At 47.5% G+C, this 13,500-nt stretch overlaps 1 protein-coding gene across 13 annotated transcripts in view; it reads right to left on the reverse strand.

The window, feature by feature from the left end:
• The window catches only part of LOC108411423 (nebulette-like), a 227,152-nt gene that overhangs the window by 79,741 nt on the left and 133,911 nt on the right, over nucleotides 1–13,500 (reverse strand). The window lies entirely within an intron of this gene.

The raw sequence follows: 13,500 nt of genomic DNA on the forward strand, positions 1-13,500 counted from the left end.
GTTTAAAGAAGCCCATTCTTTAGTCTCACTCCATCTGCCCCTTCCCCAGATGATGCCTGCCTTATGGGCCTTCAGTATGGCTTCTCCAGGTCTGACATTAGTTTATTTTATGCAGATCAATCAAACTACCTGTTGTGGTGACTAGAGCATCAGCCAGTTGCCGCCAGCTCTCAACACAACCATCACTCCCATATGCAGCATTGACAAGGCAACTGATATCACTCTGTCATGCTGATTAAAATAGAAGTGCAGACTGGTTGTTTAGAATCATTGTCCTCTTCTGTTAACCATGGGAACAACCAAGGAGACATGAACAGTCATCATTGCTTTGCAATCATGATCAAGAACTTCAAGGAGAAAGTTCAACTGCTGTGAAAAAAGGCTTCACTGCTCCCAAGAAAGTCCAGCATCTCCTACAATGGACTCAGCTTCAGGATCAGGTCAGCAACAGAGCTTGCTCAGGAAAGGCAGCAGGCAGATGTGAGGGCATCTCACGCACAGTAAGGTGAATGCTTTTGTAGAATGGCCTGTTGTCAAGAATGGCAGCAAAGAAGCTACTTCTTTCCAAGAAAAACATCAAGAACAGATTGACATTCTGCAGGAAATACAGGGATTGGACTGCAGAGGACTGGGGCAAAGTTATTTTCTATTTCCTTCAGACAGTTTGGGCCATCTGGAAAAATGATTGTCCGGAGAAGAAAAGGTGTGGCCTACCATGAGTCCTGTGTCCTTTATGTAAAGATTAAAAAGCTCATTCATGTTTGGCCTAGGGCTGCTTCTCATTCAAGGGAGTGGGCTCAATCACAATTTTGCCTAAGAACACTGCCATGAATAAAGAATGGTATCAAAACATCCTCCCAACAGACCAGGAGCAATTTGGTGATAAATGATGCTTTTTCCAGCATGATGGAGCACCAAGTCATAAGGCAGAAGTGATAACCAAGTGACTCGGTGAACAAAACGTTACAATTTTGGGCCCATGGCCAAGAAACTCTTCAGATCTCAATCCCATGAAGAACCTGTAGTAAATCCTCAAAAAGCGGGTGGACAAACAAAAACACAGAAATTGTGATAAACTCCAAACACTGATTAGGCAAGAATGGGTTGTCATCAGACAGGATTTGGCCCAGAATCTGATGTCTAGCATGCTGAGGAGAACTGCAGAAGTCTTGTAAAAAAGAAGAATCAACATTGTAAATATTGAGTCTTTGCTTAAACGTGAAGTGTTTGTCAATAAAAGTTTAAATAAAACACTTATGAAATGCTCATAATTGTACTTCAGTATACAATAGAAACATTTGATAAAAATATCTAAAAACACTGAAGCAGCAAACATTGAGAGAGCCAAAATTTGTGTCATTCTCAACTTTTGGCCATGACTGTATGACATCATTGTTTATAAAAGTTTATGTATATGTAACAGGGAGCGAGGAGGCGGACGCATATGCGGTGATAAGCGACGTTTATTATGGGCAAATCCAGGGTCATTGTCTAAACCGTCCAGGGTCATAGATCCAACACGGATTGATCGGGGGGAAGACAGAAAGACCAGCGACCAGACAGAGGAAAACACAGGCTTTAAATACATGAGGAACAGATGCGAACACAGGTGGAAACAATCAGGGGTGGAGTCATGAAACGAGGGGGCTGGACTAAAAAACCAAAACAAAGAACATGCGGGCTAAACCAAAACACAACACAAACAAAACCAAATGGACATAAGGGACCAAAAACAGAACCAAACTAGACAGGGACAGGACACGGGACAGGCACAGACACAGAAGCCGGAACAGGAGCAGGAGAACGCAGAACTGGAACGATGGGCACAGAAGCAGGAGCAGAAATGGGCACAGGAGCAGGAACGCGGGAACAAGGGACAGAAGACAGAACGAGAGAACAAGGAACAGAAGACAAAGGCACAGAAGTGGGCACAGAAGCGGAAGACATAACACCAGACACAAGAACAGACAAAACAGGAACAGAACGAGGATGAGGAGGCACACCACAAAACGACGCCGAATGAGAGACGACCGGAGGAACAACAGGACGAGGAAAACGCAAAAGACAGGGGAACAGAAACCAAAACAGACAGGCAAAGAAACGGACACAGACAGAAACCGGGATAGAAACGAAAGGAGACACAGGAACAGGAACCACAACAGGAACAGGAATGGGCATAGACACAACAAGACAAAACCAGTTACAGAGCAGGGCAAAAACAAAGGAATGGAAACAGGAGACACAGAAGCAGGCACAGGAGGAACGGGAGACCCATGGAAAACAGACACGGGAGGAATGGGAGGCCAATGGGGAACAGCAGAAATGGGAGGCCCACAGGGAACAGCAGACACAGACACAGGCGAGGGCGGGATGGGTGGGAACAAAGGGGCTGCAATGTCCATGGAGGCAGGCGAGCCTGCAGCGACATCTATGAGGGCAGGCGAGCATGCAGCAATGTTCACGGGGGCAGGCAATCCTACAGCAATGTCTACGTGGGCAGGCGAGCCTGCAGTGACATCCATGGAGGCAGGCGGCAGGTCCGGAGGCACGGCGACTGGTGGCGGGTCCGGAGGCACGGTGACTGGCGGCGGGTTCAGGCTTGCCGTGGGGTGCGGCCACAGGAATGCTTGCTGCAGGGTGTGGCCACGGGATCAGGAACTTGGGCTGGGGACCGCTGCTCCAACCTGGAGGAACAGGCAGAAACAGAATCCACTCGGCCGTTCCCAAGGCTCACTCGAACTATAGGTAGCTCGCAGTGGCGCTTGCAAACAAGCCGAGTACCATAGTAAGGATTTTATGCATGTTCCTTGCATCCAGCTTCGTCTTGCGCTGCAGGTAGCTCCTCCCTCTAGGTGGCTGGTCTTTCTGTAATGGGGAGCGAGGACGCGGATGCATATGTGGACATAAGCAACGTTTATTATGGGCAAATCCAGGGTCATCGTCTAAATGGTCCAGGGTCATAGATCCAACACGGATTGATTGGTGGGGCAGACATGACAGAAACCAGAATCAAACAGAACAAACAAAACAGAACAAACAGAACAGTACAAACAGAACAGTACAAACAGAACAAACAACAGTATATAGACCAGTACAAAGACCAGTGACCAGACAGGGGAAAAAACAGGCTTTAAATGCATGAGGAACAGGCAGGAACACAGGTGGAAACAATCGGGTGGAGTCACGAAACGAGGGGGCTGGACTAAAAAACCAAATCAAAGAACAAGCAGGCTAAACCAAAACACAACACAAACACATGGACAGACTGGGAGGGGCCAATCGTGACAGTATACAAATTTTTTCATTATGATTTTGAAATACTTAGGAAACTGAATACACACATTACTTCAAGTAGTAATTCATAATTCATAAATTATTAGCTACAGCTTATATCATAACTATAAACTAAATAATTACTAATAAAATATTATTAGTGATATGTCTATAATCCTAAGAAAATAGTTAATAATGCCTGTGGTATAAATAAATAATTATAAAAAAATATGAATAAACTAGATGATTTACTATGTATAATATTACATACACAATGTTTTACATAAAAAAGACTTGTTTATTGAATTGAGGGCTTCACTGAATGAACATGTATGATAGAATGCAGCCTAATGTAACATTTGACAGCAATATAATGTAGTCTACTTACTTATATTTATGACATATTATAAGCCCAAGTTAATAAAAGTATGTGGCTTGACCAGGGCTGGCTTGAAGTACATAAGCATAGTTAAAAAGTTTTCAGCTTGTTACAGGACTAACTACATAAGCTACCCAATAGCTAACTAAAACACTTTGTAGGCTATAGCTTAAGGTAACACTCAACAGAAGCAACATTCTTAGCACTCTGTCAGGTTGCTAAATGTCCTAGTTGTGACAATGTTGTAAACTACATTTAGGATAGTTTAATCTCTGCGATAGTGCTCCCAGTTAGAATCAAGGAGTCCCCTCCATCAGCTCCACCCTCAGGAATTACGAGTCAACTCCAACTCCAGAAAACCCTGAATTGTGCATCAATAGGTAGAGCTACCGGAGCAAGTTGTAGTTTTGCAACCTCATAAATGCAATTTATAAACAGTGCTCAATTTGAATGAAAAACCCACCTATTTAAAAATCAAGTGTTTATTGTTAATCAAATTTACTTATTAAGCAAAAGCACTGGACAAACGTTTATGCATTTGTCTAATACAAGTTAATCAGTTAATCTTTAACATCTCTATTCCGGTTACCCTGCAAATTTTCTGGGATCTTCAGAGCTAAGTCATTGGGAGCAATATGCTCCTGGTAGGGCTCCCAGGGCGAACAGGTCTGGAGTAAAGACCCAAGCAAACTCTGTCCAAAAACCCTCCATGACAAATGGACATGTACACTCATGTACCCTGCCCGGGAAAGGATCATCGAGACCTAAACCTGGAGCCACGCCTGGCAGTAGCATCCCTCAGCGAGTGCCAGGTGGCCGGGCACCCCACATAACCTGACAGGGCTCAGCCCAAAGAGGTAATGTAGGGAGACCATGTTGCCACACCACCCTCAATTTCTAGCATGCGGGAGCAGTGAAATGCCATATAGGCAATGGGAGATGGCAGGGAGTCCCTGGTTGGCGGCCATGCAGTTGGAGTTGCAGAGGGTCGCCTCAGTGTGAATCAAAATCGCAGAGAGGAAAACTCTTGACTGTTGTGTTTGCAGATGCACCAAACAACAGGTTGGATTATTTGGCCTTCTTGGAGCAAGTGGGCAGGGTTCTGGGCTACAGATCCTACAGTGTTACTGGGAGACTTCAATGCTCAAGTTGGCAATGACTGGGAGACTTGGAGAGGCGTGACTGGGAAGAATGGCCTGCCTGATCTAAACATGAAAGGTGAATTGTTATTGGACTTCTGTGCCAGGCATGGATTGTCCATAGCGAACACCAAGTTTGAACACAAGGATGTTCATAAGTGTACATGATACCAGAGCTCCTTGCATCAAATGTCAATGATTGACTTTATTGCTGTTTCATCTGACTTGGGAACATATGTTCTCTGGACACTCAGGTGAAGAGAGGTGCTGAGCTGTAAACTGATCTGGTGGTGAGTTGGATCAGATGGCAGGAAAGACTGATGGTCAGACCTGGTAGGCCCAAGTGAATGGTGAGAGTGTGCTTGGAATGACTGTCGGAGTCCCCTGTTTGGAATGATTTTAACTCCCACCTCCAGGAGAGCTTCTCCGATGCCCCAGAAGAGGTAGGGGACATGGAGTCAGAATGGATCCCGTTTAAATTATCCAATGTGGAAGCTGCCAGGCACAGCTGTGGCCAAAAGCTTGTGGGTGCCTGTCAGGGCGGTAACCCAAGAACCCCACGGTGGACACTGGTGGTGAGGGAGGCTGTCAAGCTGAAGAAAGTGGCCTTTAGTGGCTGGATGGCCAAAGGACTCCTGACTCAGCAGATAGGGACCAAAAGGCAAAAAAGTTGGCAGCAGCAATGGTGACAGAAGGAAAATCCAGGATGGGCAAGGAGGTGAAGCCATGGAAAAAGACTTTCAATCGGCCTTGAGGATGTTCTGGACAACTGTCCAGCGGACTCAGGAGTGGTCAGGGTGGCTTCACCCAAGCTGTATTCAGCAGGGGTGGAGAAACTTTAAATGAGGATATTATCGTTAGTGGAAGGAGCACTTTGAGGAACTCCTTAATCTAGGGGACATGCCTTCCCCACGGGAGTCAGGGCCAGAGGCTTCTGGCATGTTAAGCTTCATTTCCCTGGTGGAGGTCACTGAGGTAGTTGGCAAGCTCTTCAGTGGCAAGGCACTAGGGGTGGATGAGATTCGTCCGGAGATGCTTAAAGCTTTGGATATTGTGGGGCTGTCGTGGCTGACACACCTCTGCAATATTGCATGGACCTCAGGAACAGTACCCTTGGAGTCCCTATTTTTAAGAAAGGGGGTCAGAGGGTGTATGCCAACTACCATGGTATCACATTGCTCAGTCTCCCTGGGAAAGTCTATGCCAGGGTGCTGGAAAGGAGACTTAGTTGACCGGTGGTTGAACCCTAGATTGAGGAGGAACAATGTGGATTCTGTCCTGGCCATGGAACAATGGAAAAGCCATTGAAATTTGCCAACCCAGGGCATGGGAGTTTGCCAACCCAGTCTAAATGTGTTTTGTGGACTTGGAGAAGGCTAATGACCATGTTCCCCAACATATCTTGTGGGAGGTCTTCCGGGAGTATGGGGTGCCGGGGTTACTACCCCATGCCATTTAAAGTCTGTACTCCCGGAGTGAGAGCTATGTTTGTATACTGCATTAAGTCAGACTCTTTCAGTGTTAGTGCTGGACTCCATGGTTGTGCCTTGTCTCCACTCCTGTTTGTGATATTCATGGACAAGGTGTCAAGGCATAGCCAAGTTCAGGAGGCCATTATGTGTGGAGGGTGGAGTCTCTGCTATTGGCAGATGTTATTCTTTTGGCTGGATCGCATGGGTGCCTCCAGCCCCGGCTCAATGGAGCGCGTTGCAGCTGAGAGTGAAGCACCTCCGCTTCTGAGACCATGGTCCTGGCCCAGAAAAATATGGCATGCCTACTCCAGGTAAGGGGAAAAGTCTTGCCCCAGGTGGAAGAGTTTAAGTATCTCTCTTGTTCACAAGTGTTGGGAAGAGGAGTCGTGAGATCAGCCACAGTCTGGGACAGGCGGCAGCAGTCACTGTAATGGACTGTAGTGGTGAGAAGGGAGCAGAGCGATAAGGCGAAGCTCTCTGTTTACTGGTCAGTCTACATCCTGACTTTCACCTGTCGTCATGAATTTTGGGTAATGACCGAGAGAATGAGATTGTGAATATAAGCGGTTGAAATTAGCTTTCTTCGCAGGGTGGTGAGCTACACTCTGCTTGATAGGGTGAAGAGCTTGGTCATCTGGGAGGAGCTCGGAGTAGACCTGCTACTCCTCCGCATTGAAAGCAGCCAGCTGAGGTAGTTTGGACATCTGATCTGGATGCCCCCTGGATGCCTCCCGGTGGGGATGTACAGGGTATGGACTACCGGGACAAGACCACAGGGTTGTCCTAGGACCCACTGGAGGGATTATATTTGCAAGTTGGCCTGGGAGTGGCTTGGAGTCCCCAGGAATGAGCTGGAGGAAGTTGCGTGGGACAGGGTCATCTGGGATTGTCTGCTCTCCCAACTGCTACCACGACCCTATCTGGACTAAGCGGCTAACGATGATGATGATGATGATGACGATGATAACAATGTTATCTGCAAAGGTCTGGCTTGGCTGCAAAACAGAGGCATGCATGAGTTACCCACAGCAGTGGGAATGGCCAGGTTTCTTACAGAAAAGTCCTACTTCTGTTTCTCAGCTTAGTCATGTCCCTACAGCTTGTTTTGCTCAATCAGTACCCAAAAACACATATTGAACATCATGTTCTTCATGCTGAGCCATTCCCTGCATAGTTATGTTTGTGGTTTCTCTTCAGCCTGTCTTATCCAAGTACTCAAATAATACTCTGTAATAGGGGTGCAATGAATATTCGACTTAGTCTCGACTTTGGCGACATCATGAGAGAAAATATTCTCAATATTTGAATTGTTTCCCCTTATGTTATATTACGTTATGTTCATGGTAGAGTTTAAGCAAATGACAGAAAGGTGAAACTGGTCGCACTTTCACCTTGCCTGATCACTTTTGTTCATATTGAAATGACCCTTTGTCTCACAAACTCAAGGTAATAACAATCACCCCCCCTATCTCTACTCCTTACATCTCTACTCATATTCTCCTTCTACAACCCCTCCTTATCCCTCCTCAAACTCCTTTTCCTCCTCCTTCCTCCCCCTTAGTTTTCAATGTATGTAAGGTCCTTCCAAAATATTCTTGTTAGACTGGACTGCTGACCAGACTAGAATGGACTGCTGACCAAACTAGACTAGTGACACACTGATGACCAAGCTGTGCCTGTGCATGATCATCTGCATGCACGTGAATAAGACTAGACTACTGATCCTGCTGACTGATTGTTGAACGACTGCGCTATACCCATGCTCTGCATGTGGAAATAAACTCCAGTCAACGCTGAAGCTCCAGTCTCCTGACTCTTCTTGTCGAATTTCTAACAATCATTATGCGTCTTTCTCACGCTCACTAGGAACATTTTGTACAGGAACAGCACGATAACAGCCCCAAGAACAATATCCTCAAAAGTGTGGGAGAATTTCATGCTAAAGTCAGAAAAAAATGTGGTCAGCAGTGCTATTTGTAGTGCTATATAGGCCATACTGGAATATCTGAGAGGAGACGTCGACTCACTGGAAGAAGAACTTTCATCTCGGTAAGGTATGTCATGTCCCAAACTGCATACTAGCTCACTGAATGGTGTGAAAAATATTGCATATACCATTAGAAGCGCACTCATTAGTGTAGTGAGTGAAGTGCAGAAGTGTGTGGTTTGGGACACCACGATAGTTGTGCTAGCGAGCTAGTTGACTAATGTTAGTGTTAAATTCCATCGTATTTCATGTTCTATGCTGATCTGTAACACTCCTGTTTCAAAATGCAGGTTCTCTTGAATCATTAATGGAGATGGAACAGAGAAGCAGGTACTCTCATTTACAATAACCTTGTTTACTTTCATGATAACATTTACACTTGTAAACACTGCAACACTGTCTATACAAATATCTGCTTTCTGCAAGACTCACAGGAGCACAGAGAGATGCTGACTTTCTTCCGTTTCAATAAAGAGCTGTAATTGTAAAATTTTGTTGCAGCAAAGTGTAGATAGACAGCGGAAGACACAGAGCATAGACTGCAAGGTTTACATTTTACATTTAAATAGATTTTTCTATTTACTCGATAAAGAAAAGGACAACTGATTTATCCATCCATCCATCATCTTCCGCTTCTCCGGGGTTCGGGTCGCGGGGGCAGCATCCTGAGCAATGAAGCCCAGACCTCCCTTTCCCCAGCCACTTCCACTAGCTCCCTGGGAGGGATTCCGAGGCGCTCCCAGGCCAGCTGGGCGATATAGTCACGCCAGCGTGTCCTGGGTCTTCCCCGGGGTCTCCTCCCCGGTGGACTTGCCTGTGACATCTCCCAAGGGAGGCGTCCAGGAGGCATCCTAACAAGATGCCCGAACCACCTCAACTGGCTCCTCTCGACGTGAAGAAGCAGCGGCTCTACTCCGAGTCCCTCCCGGATGACCGAACTTCTCACCCTATCTCTAAGGGAGAGTCCAGCCACCCTGCGGAGGAAACTCATTTCGGCTGCTTGTATTCGTGATCTCGTTCTTTCGGTCATTACCCAAAGCTCATGACCATAGGTGAGGGTGGGAATGTAGATCGACCAGTAAATCGAGAGCCTTGCCTTATGGCTCAGCTCTTTCTTTACCACAACAGACCGGTAAAGAGCCCGCATCACTGCTGACCCAGCACCAATCCGCCTGTCAATCTCCCGCTCCCTTGTACCATCACTCATGAACAAGACCCCGAGATACTTAAACTCCTCCACTTGAGGCAAGAGCTCATCCCCGACCCAGAGAGGGCTCTCCACCCTTTCCCGCGTGAGAACCATGGCCTCGGATTTGGAGGTACTGATCCTCATCCCGGCCGCTTCACACTCGGCTGCAAACCGATCCAGTGAAAGCTGAAGTTCACGGCCTGATGTCCCCAATAGGACCACATCATCTGCAAACAGCAGAGATGTGACCCTGAGGTCACCAAACCGGACACCCTCCATCCCCTGACTGCGCCTAGAAATTCTATCCATAAAAATTATGAATAGAATCGGTGACAAAGGGCAGCCCTGACGGAGTCCAACTCTCACTGGGAAAAAGTCTGACTTACTGCCGGCCATGCGAACCAAACTCCTGCTTTGTTTGTACAGGGCCTGAATGGCTCGTAGCAAAGAGCCATGTACCCTGTACTCCCGAAGCACCTCCCACAGAATACCCCGGGGAACACAGTCGAATGCCTTCTCCAAATCCACAAAGCACATGTGGACTGGTTGGGCAAACTCCCATGAACCCTCCAGAATCCTGGAGAGGGTAAAGAGTTGGTCCAGTGTTCCACGACCAGGGCGGAACCCGCACTGCTCCTCCTGAATCCGAGGTTCGACTATAAGCCGGACTCTCTTCTCCAGTACCCTTGCATAGACCTTACCAGGGAGGCTGAGGAGTGTGATTCCCCTGTAGTTGGAACACACCCTCCGGTCCCCCTTTTTAAAAAGAGGCACCACCACCCCAGTCTGCCAATCCAGTGGCACCACCCCCGATGTCCACGCAATGTTGAAAAGGCGTGTCAGCCAAGACAGCCCCACAACATCCAGAGCCTTGAGGAACTCAGGACGGATCTCATCCACCCCTGCAGCCCTGCCGCCAAGGAGCTTTTTAACTACCTTAGCGACTTCGGCCTCAGTAATGGACAAGCCTATGCCCGTGTCCCCAGACTCTGCCTCCTCACTGGAGAACGTGTTGGTGGGATTGAGAAGGTCCTCAAAGTATTCCTTCCACCGCCCAATGACGTCTTCAGTCGAAGTCAGCAGCACACCATCTCCACTATATACAGTGCTAGTGGCACACTGCTTTCCCCTTCTGAGTCGCCTGACGGTTTGCCAGAATCTTTTCGGAGCCGACTTAAAGTCACTTTCCAAGGCCTCACCGAACTCTTCCCACACCCGGGTTTTTGCCTTGGCAACGACTGAAGCCGCAGATCGCTTGGCCTGTCGATACCTGCCAGCTGCCTCTGGTGTCCTACAGGCCAACCATGTCCGGTAGGACTCCTTCTTCAGCTTGACGGCATCTCTCACCTGGGGTGTCCACCACCGGGTTCGAGGATTACCGCCCCAACAGGCACCAACTACCTTGCGACCACAGCTACAGTCAGCCGCTTCAACAATGGAGGAGCGGAACATGGCCCATTCTGAGTCAATGTCCCCCACCTCCCCCGAAATCTGGTCGAAGTTCTGACGGAGGTGTGAGTTGAAGATCAATCTGACAGGTTCTTCTGCCAGACGTTCCCAGCAAACCCTCACTATACGTTTGGGTTTGCCTGGTCTGACTGGCATCTTCCCCCACCACCTGATCCAACTCACCACCAGGTGGTGATCAGTTGACAGCTCAGCTCCTCTCTTTACCCGAGTGTCCAGTACACATGGCCGCATGTCCGCTGACACGACAACAAAGTCAATCATTGAACTGCGGCCTAGGGTGTCCTGGTGCCATGTGCACTTATGGACATCCTTGTGTTCAAACATGGTGTTCGTTATGGACAAACTGTGGTTTGCACAGAAGTCCAAAAACTGAACACCACTCGGGTTCAGATCAGAGAGGCCATTCCTCCCAATCACACCCCTCCAGGTCTTACTGTCATTGCCCACGTGAGCGTTGAAGTCCCCCAGTAGGACAATCGAGTCTCCAGGAGGAGCACTTTCAAGCACCCCTTCCAAGGACTCTATGAAGGCTGGGTATTCTGAACTGCTGTTCGGTGCATAAGCACAGACAACAGTCAGGACCCGTTCCCCAACCCGAAGGCGTAGGGAAGCTACCCTCTCGTCCACCGGGGAAAACCCCAACATACAGGCGCCGAGTCGAGGGGCTATGAGAAAGCCCACACCTGCTCGCCGCCTCTCACCATGGGCAACTCCAGAAAAGAATAAAGTCCAGCCCCTCTCAAGGAGATTGGACCCAGAGCCCAAGCTGTGTGTTGAGGTGAGCCCGACTATATCTAGCAATATATCTCTCAACCTCGCGCACCAACTCAGGCTCCTTCCCCGCCAGTGAGGTAACGTTCCAAGTTCCAAAAGCCAGTTTCAGCAACCGAGGATCAGAACGCCAAGGCCCACGCCTTCGGACACTGCCCAATCCACAATGCACCGCACCCCTACTACTGCCCCTCTCATCGGTGGTGGGTCGATGGGAGGGACAACTGATTTAGTTTTGTTTTATTTTTTGCTAATAGTTTGCCCATCCTTGGTTTTAAGTTTTGACAAGAAAAATATATTGGAGTTTTGTTTATCTTTTGTATAAGCAGGAAAGTTCATTAAAACAGTTGTTTCGTATTGCAGTGATGTATAATCAGAATAATGAACTATTCGTTTCAGTAAACGACAGATTATTCAACTATCAAATTAGTGGTTTGTTGCAGCCCTACTCTGTAAGCTGTAACGCTGTTAGAACTGACCTGAATATGGTACTGTCATACCTCGTAGATGAGTATAAGTTAGGTAGGATATTTGGTATCACACCATGCACAAATTATAATACACTGCTCAAAAAAATGAAGGGAACACTTAAACAACACAATATAACTCCAAGTAAATCAAACTTCTGTGAAATCAAACTGTCCACTTAGGAAGCAACACTGATTGACAATCAGAAGTGGCTCAGGTATTGCAGCTCATCCAGGATGGCACATCAATGCGAGCTGTGGCAAGAAGGTTTGCTGTGTCTGTCAGCGTAGTGTCCAGAGGCTGGAGGCGCTACCAGGAGACAGGCCAGTACACCAGGAGACGTGGAGGAGGCCGTAGGAGGGCAACAACCTAGCAGCAGGACCGCTACCTCTGCCTTTGTGCAAGGAGGAACAGGAGGAGCACTGCCAGAGCCCTGCAAAATGACCTCCAGCAGGCCACAAATGTGCATGTGTCTGCACAAACGGTTAGAAACCAACTCCATGAGGATGGTATGAGGGCCCGACATCCACAGATGGGGGTTGTGCTCACAGCCCAACACCATGCAGGTCGTACAGGCATGTGGAGGCCACACACAATACTGAGCCTCATTTTGACTTGTTTTAAGGACATTACATCAAAGTTGGATCAGCCTGTAGTGTGTTTTTCCACTTTAATATTGTGTGTTACCAATAACTAGAAGAAACAACAGACTCTTATTTAAAGAGTGGCAGACTATAGGAGAAGCCAAATATGCAGTCAATACATTACAGCATTTTTAAGCAAATGGCAACCAAAGGTACCAAAACAGTTCATTTATCCCAATCATGATCCAAAAACGATCCAGAAAAGCTTGTCAGTCTTCTCTGGGCCAAAGCTCATATAAAATGGACTGAGGCAAAATGGAATAGTCGTGGATGCTGTGTCCTGTGGACTCGAGAGGGACTTGTTATCAGCACACAGTTCAAAACCCTGCATCTCTGATTGCCTAGGATTGCATTAGTCCCTATGGTGTGGGCAGCTTACGCATCTGGAAAGGCTCTATCAATGCTGTACAGTATATAGTGGTTTTAAAGACATCTCTTTCAGGGAAGGCCTTGCATATTTCAGCAAGACCGTGCTAACCTACATACTGCATCCATCACAACAGCATGGCTTTGCAGAAAAAGAGTCCGGGCTTGAATTGGCCTGCCTGCAGTCTAGTCCTTTCACCAACAGAAAACATTTGGCCCATCATGAATCGAAACATCCAGCAAAGAACACCCATTGCTGAGCAACTACAATCCTACATCAGACAAGAATGGGACAATATTCCTCTCCCAAAAAGCCAGCAATTGGTCTCCTCACTTCCCAGA

Source organism: Pygocentrus nattereri, chromosome 24 (assembly GCF_015220715.1).
Source record: "Pygocentrus nattereri isolate fPygNat1 chromosome 24, fPygNat1.pri, whole genome shotgun sequence".
Lineage (NCBI taxonomy): Eukaryota > Metazoa > Chordata > Actinopteri > Characiformes > Serrasalmidae > Pygocentrus > Pygocentrus nattereri.